Below are 9922 nucleotides of genomic sequence, written 5' to 3'. Positions count from 1 at the left end.
GGAAGGGCCCCAACGGAGTTCTCCCAGGGACTTCTCAAGTGCAGGCAGAAACTTCAGGTGCCTCCATAGTCGTCAGCGTCAGCGTCAGCACGGCTCTCGACATTCCCTTCCAAGCTGCTCCAGAGGAGCACAGCCAGCTTGGAGCAGTCAGGTGCTTTGCCCCCCTGCCCACAGTTCAGAGGCCTTAGACAATCCTTGGAAAGGCCAGGTGATCGGGTCTGTCACAGCAAGACTCCACTCCGGGAACCAAGTTCCTCCTGAGTTAGGGTTTGTATTATGGCGATCCCGGAGACAGGAACTGCTGTAGTACCTGTCTGTGGGAGAGTGCTCCCTACTGGCTTGCTCAGCCAGCTGTCCTACACAGCTCAGGATTGCCTGCCCAGGGATGGGACAGCCCCTGGCCACAACTAGCAACTCCCTCATCCCGTGGCCGCCCCCTTCCCCACACCCCTACACCATCCCTACTTCCCCCCGTGGGCTGTCCCACATCCATCACTCATCGCAGGCACACGCTATAGAGACGATTTCTCACGGTACAGTCCCTCTTCCCAGAGCTGTCACGGTTCCCAAACCCAGCTAGCACAGAGCCAGTCATCCCTGCATCCCTGCTGTTGGCGTTGGATGTCCCCGTTTGGATGACAGCTAGCGAAGGATTGTCCTGTGTCTGTCCCCCACACCCAACACCCCACACCCCAGGCCTTCTCTCTGAGTCACACAGTGGCCAGAGGGCGGCTGGACAGACCCTTCCCAGATGCCGCTTCACACTGGTGTCTCCAGGCGCCCGGGACTGGGAGGGCTTCCGGGACAGGGGAGGGCTGGAGTCCAGTGGGGAAAAGGCTCTGTCTGGGCTCCCCCAGGATCTACTGGCATCTCCCACTGTGCCTGCGAATCGGGTGGAGCTCAATCCAGCCGTCAGCACTCAAGGATCTGACTCTGGGCTTCGGAGTTGCTGGCATGGTCAGCACCGAGGGGACCCACCCGGCGGTGGACCCAACAGGTGGACCCAGGTTCGGCTCCATTTTTTCCGACTCACACCTGCACCTGCACCTCTTCCCCACACCCATGCGCCCCGGTCCCCAAGGATCGGGAGACTCAGGGGCGTTACAAACGCCAGACTTGGCCTCAGCTCTCCTTAGATGCTCTTGAGGAAACCGGGGACGGGGGAACCGGACTGCTGGCCCCGGCGGCGTGGGCGGCAGTCCTCAGTAAGGTAACCACACCGAATGCTTTTCGCCTTGACCCGGCCGTCTGCCCCGCACTAACACCTCCCCACTGCAACCCACGACACACCGCATGTCCCGGCCCTCCTCATCCCATCCCAACACCACCCTGGAGTTTTTCAAGATATACATAAAAATATAACCTACGGACACACACACACACACACACACACACACAGACAACTCAGACTTTGGAATTTTGGCTCCATTTGTTTGAAGCGGACGTTGAGTTGTGAAGATCAGGGTAAAGCTCACAGGGAGCCTGTGAGGAGGCAGGTGAGTCAGGTGTGCAGGTGGGGGGCTTCTTCTGGACCTCAGAGCAGGCAGGGAAGTGAGGTGGAGACTCTGTGGGGTCCATGAGTGGCTCAGAAGCGTGTGCGCGCGGGCTGCGTGGTGGGTGTGTGTGCCCGAGTGATGGTGGCGGTGTGTAAGCTGGGCAGGACGGGAAGCAGCAAGGCTGAGCTGTCCAGGCGCAGAGTTGGCGTCTTGTGTGGGAGACGGTGGGCGGCAGTGGGAAGCTAGGCAAAGGGTGGGCTGTGCAGACAGGGAGCGGGCTATGTTGTGGTGGGTGGGGGCGTGAGAGCAGCAGGGGCGAGCAGAGCCGCGATGCCCCTGAACAAAAGGGAGGCGTGTGGTTTGTTGGCGCCAAGGATCCCGCGTGAGGTGGCAAGGGGAGACAGAGGGCTTGGAGGAGGCGAGGGTCCAGAGAGGAAGAAGAAAGGCTTCCCTGACCGGGAATCGAACCCGGGCCGCGGCGGTGAGAGCGCCGAATCCTAACCACTAGACCACCAGGGAGCGTCATCTACATCTGACGGTTCCCACACTCGGCTCTGGGAGCCAGGCTGACAGCCAGCCTCAAGGACAGAATGTCCGTCCGCCCGGCGCGAGAGCAGATGTCCCGCATTACCGGCCTTACCAGATGCCGTTCGGGACTCCCGGGCACCTGCGCCTACTCCTGCCCTGCCCGCTGCCCGCCCCCGGCTGCCCTCTGCCGATTCTCCGCCAAGCCCTCGCGGATTAGACGCCTGGCCCTGGCGGTTCTCCTCCCGCTACACACACCCTCAAAACGTCTCGGCCCCCCAACCTCCTTCCTTCGATCAGTTGAGAGATCAGTTGGCCGCGCAGTCTCGGGACAAGCTGAGAGACGCCAGACAGGGCCAGCCTCGGCCCTGGACCTTGGCAAAACACGGGCAGCTTGCGTTGGCCGGGAATCGAACCCGGGTCAACTGCTTGGAAGGCAGCTATGCTCACCACTATACCACCAACGCCACACACCCGGGACGGCACCCACACGACGCCGGGGACTGACACCCGACGGTGGACAGCGGCGACGGCGACGTCGTCTACCGGCTCCCGCCCTGAGCCCTCCCCACGGGGACCGCCCCGACGTCAAAGCCAACGCCACCGCCCGAGCCACCGCCAACCGGGGCTCCGCCGCTGCGCGCTGTTCCCCGCCGTCCCAGCCGCGCCTCCCGCACGCACACGCCGGGCCCTTGTGGGCGCTCTCGCCACCTGACTGCAGCAGCAACCCGGCGCGCCGCGAGGGCCACGGGGAAGAGCGAGCGTCCGGGACCGCTCGGGGCGGGTCACCACCAAGACTCGCCTGGCGCACCGGGGACTCAGGACACGAGAGTGTTACCGAGCGGCTCTGACACCCGTCGCCTGGTCGGGAGGGCGACCCGTTCCCTGGCGTCGGAGTGCTGGGCCAGGTGCCAGGTGCCAGGCGAGGGCCCGAGGGTCCGCAGGCGGGTGGGCAGGCCGGGCCGTGGGCAGACCGATCCCGGCGCTTGGAAGGGGACCAAGGGCCAGAGCAGCCGTGTACGACGGTCTGGCTAAAAAGATGGCACGTCTCCTCGTCGGGGAATCGAACCCCGGTCTCCCGCGTGACAGGCGGGGATACTCACCACTATACTAACGGGGAGGACCGCGACGACGCCCACATCGCCACGCCGGGCCCTCTCCGTCGCTCCAGCCAGGCCCTAAGCTCTCCCTCCCACCAGGGCCGACCCCCGCACCCAACCCCAGAGTCCCCGGGACGCCGCCACAACGCCTCTTCCACCAGGACCCGAACCCGCAACCTTTGGTGATCACTGCGTCCCCCGCCCCCTGCCCCCGCCCGGGCTGTTGAGCGGGGCTCTCAGAGGTGACAGCTTTCTGCCGCCCTCGCCCACGCCATCAGGAGAGGCTGCACCCACACCTGCGCGGCCCTGCGGCGGCTGGGCTGCTGCCCCAGACGCACCCCCACGGCACCCCGGGGACCTGCAGCGACTTTGGCGCCTAGGAGCGTCTCCACGTCCACGCGGTGGACACCGGGCGAGGCCCGCAGCCTCAACACCCGAACTGCCACGTGTCCGGACGCCCCGGCGCGCGCGTGGGCGCCTGCTGCCAGCCAGGCCAGCGACCGCGCGGTCAGACCCGCTGTCAGGATGGCCGAGCTGTCTAAGGCGCTGCGTTCAGGTCGCAGTCTCCCCTGGAGGCGTGGGTTCGAATCCCAATCCTGACAGGCTCATCTTTTGGCCGCTCCACCCCGAGTAATCGCAGCTCGCGCCTCCTTCCACAACCTCTCCAGCGCCGGCGCTCCGGTCGGACCCGCAACCTTCAGGGCCACACCTGTGACTAGAGGAGCGCCCTCCTCTCAGCTGCCACCAACTTCTGTAGGAGAGCGGATGCGGCACGTGCAGGATTAATGGAGGCAGCCGCTGCTGAGCACCCCGGCAGCCCAGCCAGCCAGTCAGCCTGCCCCGTGCCATTCTTTTGCCAACACAGGACTTGGTCCATCCCCACCCGACACTCGTCACTGTTCGCCCAGCTCTCGCGCCCGCCAGCCCTTTCTGGCCCATTCCATTTCCTCCAACTGCCGCGGGAGACACCCACCGCACCCATCTGGGTGGTCTGTGGTCGTCGGGGATTCTCGTGTGCGGAGGTGCCCTTTCCCTGCGAATGCCTGCCAGACCCTTGGTGCTCACACAGCCACGCGCCCTCCGGTCCATGGGCCAGCAAGGGCAAGGTTGTCGTGCGCCCTGGGCGTCCGTCCGGGAGAGGCGCGCTGAGCCCCAGAGCCTCAGTCTGGACCGGGGACTCTCCTGTTCGTGGCCGTGGCGCTCCCCTGGCCGGTCCATCCAGCCAGGGCCCAGGATCCAGCTGATGCATTGACTGTCGGGGAGCAGAGGCTGTGGCAGCAGTCGGGGGAGAGTGTTGTCCATGGCATGGGTGGTTCAGTGGTAGAATTCTCGCCTGCCACGCGGGAGGCCCGGGTTCGATTCCCGGCCCATGCAGAGGCCAGTCATTTTTGGTCCTCAGCCACACGTCCAGTGTCCAGTCTTTCAGTCCATCCTTGTCCCAGTCCAAGCTGCCCGCGCTGTGCACACAACTCAAGTCCTGGACAGCGCCAGTGCCAGCTGCACTCCAGTGAGCCAGCGCCTACCCACCTACCTGTTCGCTTCTCAACTCAGCCAGCCAGGCCCAACTGCAAAGACACTGCATCCCTCACTCACTTCCTGGGCACTTCAAAGCACCTGCCATACCTAGCCTCTCCTGTGCACACTGGCGCCAGCAGCCAGCACCTCCATGGTTCTTATAACCCGCCCCCGACATCACCCACACCCCACACCTCCATCCCCCCACCCCACAGTACCGGCCCCACACAGCCTGCCTCTCTCACAATGGAGACTTACTTGTTGTTCCCCTCTTCATCGGGGGCCTGAAACGCGTCCCTGATCCTGGATCTCCTTGTGCCTCCTTTGCTGAGGAGGGACAGCCCCGGTAGGGACCAGGGGGCCTTATTTCCCCTAGGGCATTGCCCACAGCAACTCATTTGGACCCTAGAGAGCATCCCAGTTCCCGTGACTCAGCAGGAGGTGTTTTCTCACGCCTTCTTCCACCATGTGGAGGTGGAGAACCCCACCGTTGCCGATTCTCACTCGGCCCAGAGCCCACCCACACCTGTGGCCATCCTCAGGGTCTTTTGCCTAACAGGACACTACTCCCTCTCTGCTGAGATCTCTCTGTTTCTCTATCTCTGTCTGTCTGTCTGTCTGTCTCTCTCTGTTACACACACACACAAACACACACACGCAGAGAGAGAGAGAGAGAGAGAGAGAGAGAGAGAGAGAGAGAGAGAGAGAGAAGAGAGACAGAGACAGAGAGACAGGTAGAAGTCTAGGCACAGGCCAGAGAGGCACAATCACAGACAACTCATTGCAAAGCCCTTGCTGGCAGGTCACCGCACTGCTCCCTGGTTTTCTGAGACCTGGGCTAGTCCAGGTGACCTATTGGCCGGCTTGTGTGCCTGTCATCCTCATCACCCGGGCCGATTGCCCCGCCAGGCTGACAGTCGTCCTCTCCAGTGAGCTCAGTGTGTCCACAGACCGTGCTTCACACCTTCTCCAGCCTCCCAACTGGTGGACCGAGTGTCCCTTTCTGAGGTCCAACTCCGCTTTGCTCGGGAAGGCGGTGGCTTCCACAAAGGAAAACCTTCACCCATCTGTCACCGGACGCATCCAAGGCACAACTGCCAGAGAAAGGCCCTGTCTAACCACAGGCACCTGGCTGGCCTCTGCCACCTGTTAAGTCCCTTACCTGCCTGCTCTCTGTCTTCAACAAAGGCCAGTGGGAGTGGTCGGGACTCCTGCAGCTTTTTAGTAAAGAGAGTGCAGAAACAGAACCAAGTGGGGCTCCTCAGTTCACTTTGGTCTGCAATCAGAGGGGAAACTAGGCAGCATATCAAGGGCAGGAGAGACCGGATGTTGGTACTAGGACATGGGGTTGTTACCCTGGCAATGGTGACGGCCACTCCTTCTTCTTCTTCTTCTTCTTCTTCTTCTTCTTCTTCTTCTTCTTCTTCTTCTTTCTTTCTTTCTTTCTTTCTTTCTTTCTTTCTTCTTTCTTCTTTCTTCTTTCTTCTTTCTTCTTCTTCTTCTTCTTTCTCCTTCTTCTTCCTCTTATACTACTACTTACTACTACTAATACTACGATTATTTTTCTCATTGTACTTCTTCTTTTCCTCCTCCTGTAGCTAGAGTTTTCCTGCCTGGCCCACAGTCAGGACAAATCTCTCTCACCTGCCAGTCCCACAGCCGCTCAGACCCAACCAAGCAAACACAGAGACTTATATTGCTTACAAACTGTATGGCCGTGGCAGGCTTCTTGCTAACTGTTCTTACAGCTTAAATTAATCCATTTCCATAAATCTATACCTTGCCCACATGGCTCGTGGCTTACCAGCATCTTCACATGCTGTTTGTCATCATGGAGGCTGGCAGTGTCTCCCTCACCCAGCTTCCTGTTCTCTCAATTCTCCTCTCCGTTAGTCCCGCCTATACTTCCTGCCTGGCGACTGGCCAATCAGTGATTTATTTATTGACCAATCAGCAACACATTTGACATACAGACCATCCCACAGCATCCTCATCCTCCTCCTCCTCCCTCTTCTACTTCTTCTTCTTCTTCTTCTTCTTCTTCTTCTTCTTCTTCTTCTTCTTCTTCTGCTGCTGCTGCTGCTGCTGCTGCTGCTGCTGTTGCTGGTGATGCTCAGGGATGTTGGGATGAGAGGGAGTTGGAAATGAGCAGGAACAGAAGCAGCCCAATCTCTGCCCGCAGGCTCCTGGAACCATCTCCTGGGGCTCCTGCCCATTTCTTTCTGAGTAGGGACGAGGATCATGGTTTTAGTTGAGGTTGTTACTATTGTGATCAAATGTGTGAGAGAAAGCAACCTTGGGGTGAGAAGGTTTGATTTCTTCTTTCAACTCCTTAGTGCCACAGTGGTGGAAGTGTGGATGGGTGGGGGAGGTGGGGAGGGCTGGGTTTATGTGGCTTAGGAGGTCAGAGTCGGACTTGGGGGAGGTGTGGTGAGGGGAGAGACCTAGAGGCAGGAAGTGATGCAGAGGACCTGCATGAGGGCTGCCTACTGGCTTGCTCAGCCTGCTCTCTTTTCCCACACAGGACCATCTGCCCAGGGATTGGCACCGCCCAGTCACCCACCTCCTCTCTTCATGTGCCCTCCCACATCCATCGTGAATCAAACAATATCCTACAAACTCGGCTGAAGGCCCGTCTCAGGGAAGACTCTTCCTGATTAACATTCTCTCTTCTCAGTGGAGTCCAGGTTTTTGTCAAGTTCACCAGAACCAACCAGCATCCTTGACCCTTTGTCAGCCTGGCAGAAAACCAGGTCACTTACTGAGCCATAACCTTTCTGTTCTGTTCATCCCTCAGAGCTCATTTTAATCTCAACACCACAATGTAAAACATCAAGAAATGTCGTTGGTTTTGTTTTGTTTTTTTGTTTTTTTTTGGTTTTTGTTTGTTTGTTTGCATAATATTTTACTCTTGGGAGCCCGCCACCCAGTACTAAAAGAAATACACAGGGACATATTCTTTCTTATGAATGCCTGGGCTTAGCTTGGCTCTTTTCTGGCCATCTTTTCTTAATTCAATTATCCCATTTAATTTTTTCCCCTCTGAACTTTTACCTTTCTCTATCCTATATGCCGTTCTTTATTTTTATTGAGCGGCTGTCTGAATGGATGCCCCTGGTGTCTTCTTCTCCTTCTCCTTTTCTCCATACTCTCCTTACTTCTGCTCCTATTTGTTCTCCCTGCCTGGCAGCCCTGTTCAACCCTCTGCATGCCAGCCATTGGCGGTTCATTCCTTTCTTAGACCAATAAGGTGTTTTAGGCAGTCAAAATAACACAGCTTCAAATTAAAAAAAAAAAAAAAAAAAAAGCCGCCGCGCGCACACCTTTAACTGGAGGCAGAGCCAGGTGGATCTCTGTGAGTTCGAGGCCAGCCTGGGCTACCAAGTGAGTTCCAGGAAAGGCTCCAAAGCTACACAGAGAAACCCTGTCTCGAAAAACCAAAAAACAAAACAAAACAAAACAAAACAAAAAAAATAACACACCTTCAGGGTTAGACAAATGCAACGTGAAAGAGTGCTATCCTTCCTTCCATCATTAAGCAAATATTCCACATCATAATCGAATGGAACACATCTACAGCTAATATTCCACAACCAAGATCTTCATAGGTGCCACAGTCTTTTTCAAGTCAAAGATTCAACGTTCTGTGTTCTTAAAACACACAGAGTTTGGTTGTTGTTATTGTTTGTTTTGATTTTTCTTGTTTTGTTTTGTTTTAAGTTAAAAGAGGAAAGAATCCGGGCACGATCATTATCCTAGGAAAGCAAAACCGAAGTCCAACACTGTCACAAGCCCAGTGTCTGAGCTCTCCTGTTCACTGGCTCTCTTGTGGGTCCAGAGGGGGTGGACAGTCACCCTCCCTCAGCTCTGACATTCACAGCACCTGCAGCTGCTCTCCCAGGCCTAGATGGGCTCCACTCTGAGGCCGCTGCTCCCCTTTGGTGGTTGTCCCGGGGTTCTCGCATCTCCAAACACCCACCCCCACCCCCCCACCCCCGCCTTCGCTGGTGACAGCCTCTGCTGGGATCTCTTCGGGGACTCTCTGAGCATGTCATGTGGAAATGCCAAGCCTTCCAGTCGCAGTGGGGTTCACTGGAGGCTGCACCTTTGCTCATGTCCCCTCTCAGCCTCTCTCTGGGGACTGCAGACCCACCGCCCATCTCCAAGACTCTGCTGCTCTCTGGGATCCATCCTTCCACACTTTCAATGCCATCCCCACATAGGCGAGTCCTACACGTTTTAAAATTGGCTGGCTGGCATGAGGTTCAGGCTCTGCATGCTGACCTTCAGGAAGGTCCCGCTCCCGGGGGTTGGAGGGTGGGGAGGTTTCACCTTGGTGATGCTGCTGTCTTCTTCATCAGCGCTGGCTTCTCAGCTCCAGTGGAGCACCATCAAGGTTTGTCCCCGCACAGTCAAGGTTTCACCTTGCTGGGTCTGGTCTCTTGGTCATAAACCACAGATGATTCTTCAGCCCCGGGTGAGCAGGACCACACCTTCTTCATTCCAAACACCCGACGGGCCCCAATGGAGTTCTACCAGGGACTTCGCTTGTGCCCGCTGAAACTTCAGGTGCAGAGCCTCTGTAGTCGTCACCGTCAGCACGGCTCTCGACATTCCCTTCCAAGCTGCCCCGGAGGTGCACAGCCAGCTTGGAGCAGTCAGGTGCTTAGCTTTCTGCCCACAGTTCAGAGGCCTTTCCCAATCCTCAGGAAGGCCAGGTGATCGGGTCTGTCACAGCAAGACTCCACTCCGGGAACCAGGTACCTCCTGAGTTAGTGTTTGTATTATGGTGATCAAACACCGTGACCAAAACCACCTTGGGTGGAGAAGCGTTTGTTTCACTTTAAGGTTCCTGAGTCCCTCCCAGAGGGAAGCCAGGGTAGGATCCCTGAGGCAGGAACTGCTGTGGTAGCTGTCTGTGGGAGAGTGCTCCCTACTGGCTTGCTCAGCCAGCTGTCCTACACAGCTCAGGATTGCCTGCCCAGGGAAGAAACAGCCCCTGGCCACAACTCACAACTCCCTCATCCCGTACCCGCCCCCTTCCCCGCACCCCAACTCCATCCCTACTTCCCCCCGTGGGCTGTCCCACATCCATCACTCATCGCAGGCACACGCTATAGAGACGTTTTCTCACGGTACAGTCCCTCTTCCCAGAGCTGTCACGGTTCCCAAACCCAGCTAGCACAGAGCCAGTCATCCCTGCATCCCTGCAGTTGGCTGTCGTGTCCGCCTCGACCAGCAAGGATGACGCAACGCCAGACTCTTCTCTAAGCAGTTTATTCAGGA

At 57.8% G+C, this 9922-nt stretch overlaps 5 non-coding genes across 5 annotated transcripts; 2 read left to right on the top strand and 3 right to left on the bottom strand.

Annotated features, from left to right (window-relative positions):
* Positions 1 to 1943: 1943 nt before the first annotated feature.
* On the bottom strand, positions 1944 to 2015 carry Trnae-cuc (transfer RNA glutamic acid (anticodon CUC)). Its single transcript has one exon. It is a non-coding gene; the product is annotated as a tRNA-Glu (tRNA).
* Positions 2016 to 2416: 401 nt separating this feature from the next.
* Positions 2417 to 2488, bottom strand: Trnag-ucc (transfer RNA glycine (anticodon UCC)). The gene has a single exon. It is a non-coding gene; the product is annotated as a tRNA-Gly (tRNA).
* A 581-nt stretch (positions 2489 to 3069) lies between these two features.
* On the bottom strand, positions 3070 to 3141 carry Trnad-guc (transfer RNA aspartic acid (anticodon GUC)). Its single transcript has one exon. It is a non-coding gene; the product is annotated as a tRNA-Asp (tRNA).
* Positions 3142 to 3640: 499 nt separating this feature from the next.
* On the top strand, positions 3641 to 3723 carry Trnal-cag (transfer RNA leucine (anticodon CAG)). Its single transcript has one exon. It is a non-coding gene; the product is annotated as a tRNA-Leu (tRNA).
* A 701-nt stretch (positions 3724 to 4424) lies between these two features.
* Positions 4425 to 4495, top strand: Trnag-gcc (transfer RNA glycine (anticodon GCC)). The gene has a single exon. It is a non-coding gene; the product is annotated as a tRNA-Gly (tRNA).
* The last annotated feature ends 5427 nt before the right edge of the window (positions 4496 to 9922 follow it).

The sequence above is a fragment of the Peromyscus eremicus genome, chromosome 15 (assembly GCF_949786415.1).
Source record: "Peromyscus eremicus chromosome 15, PerEre_H2_v1, whole genome shotgun sequence".
NCBI lineage: Eukaryota > Metazoa > Chordata > Mammalia > Rodentia > Cricetidae > Peromyscus > Peromyscus eremicus.
The sequence above is the reverse complement of the archived record's forward strand: the minus strand, read 5'-3'. Positions and strand labels throughout refer to the sequence as shown.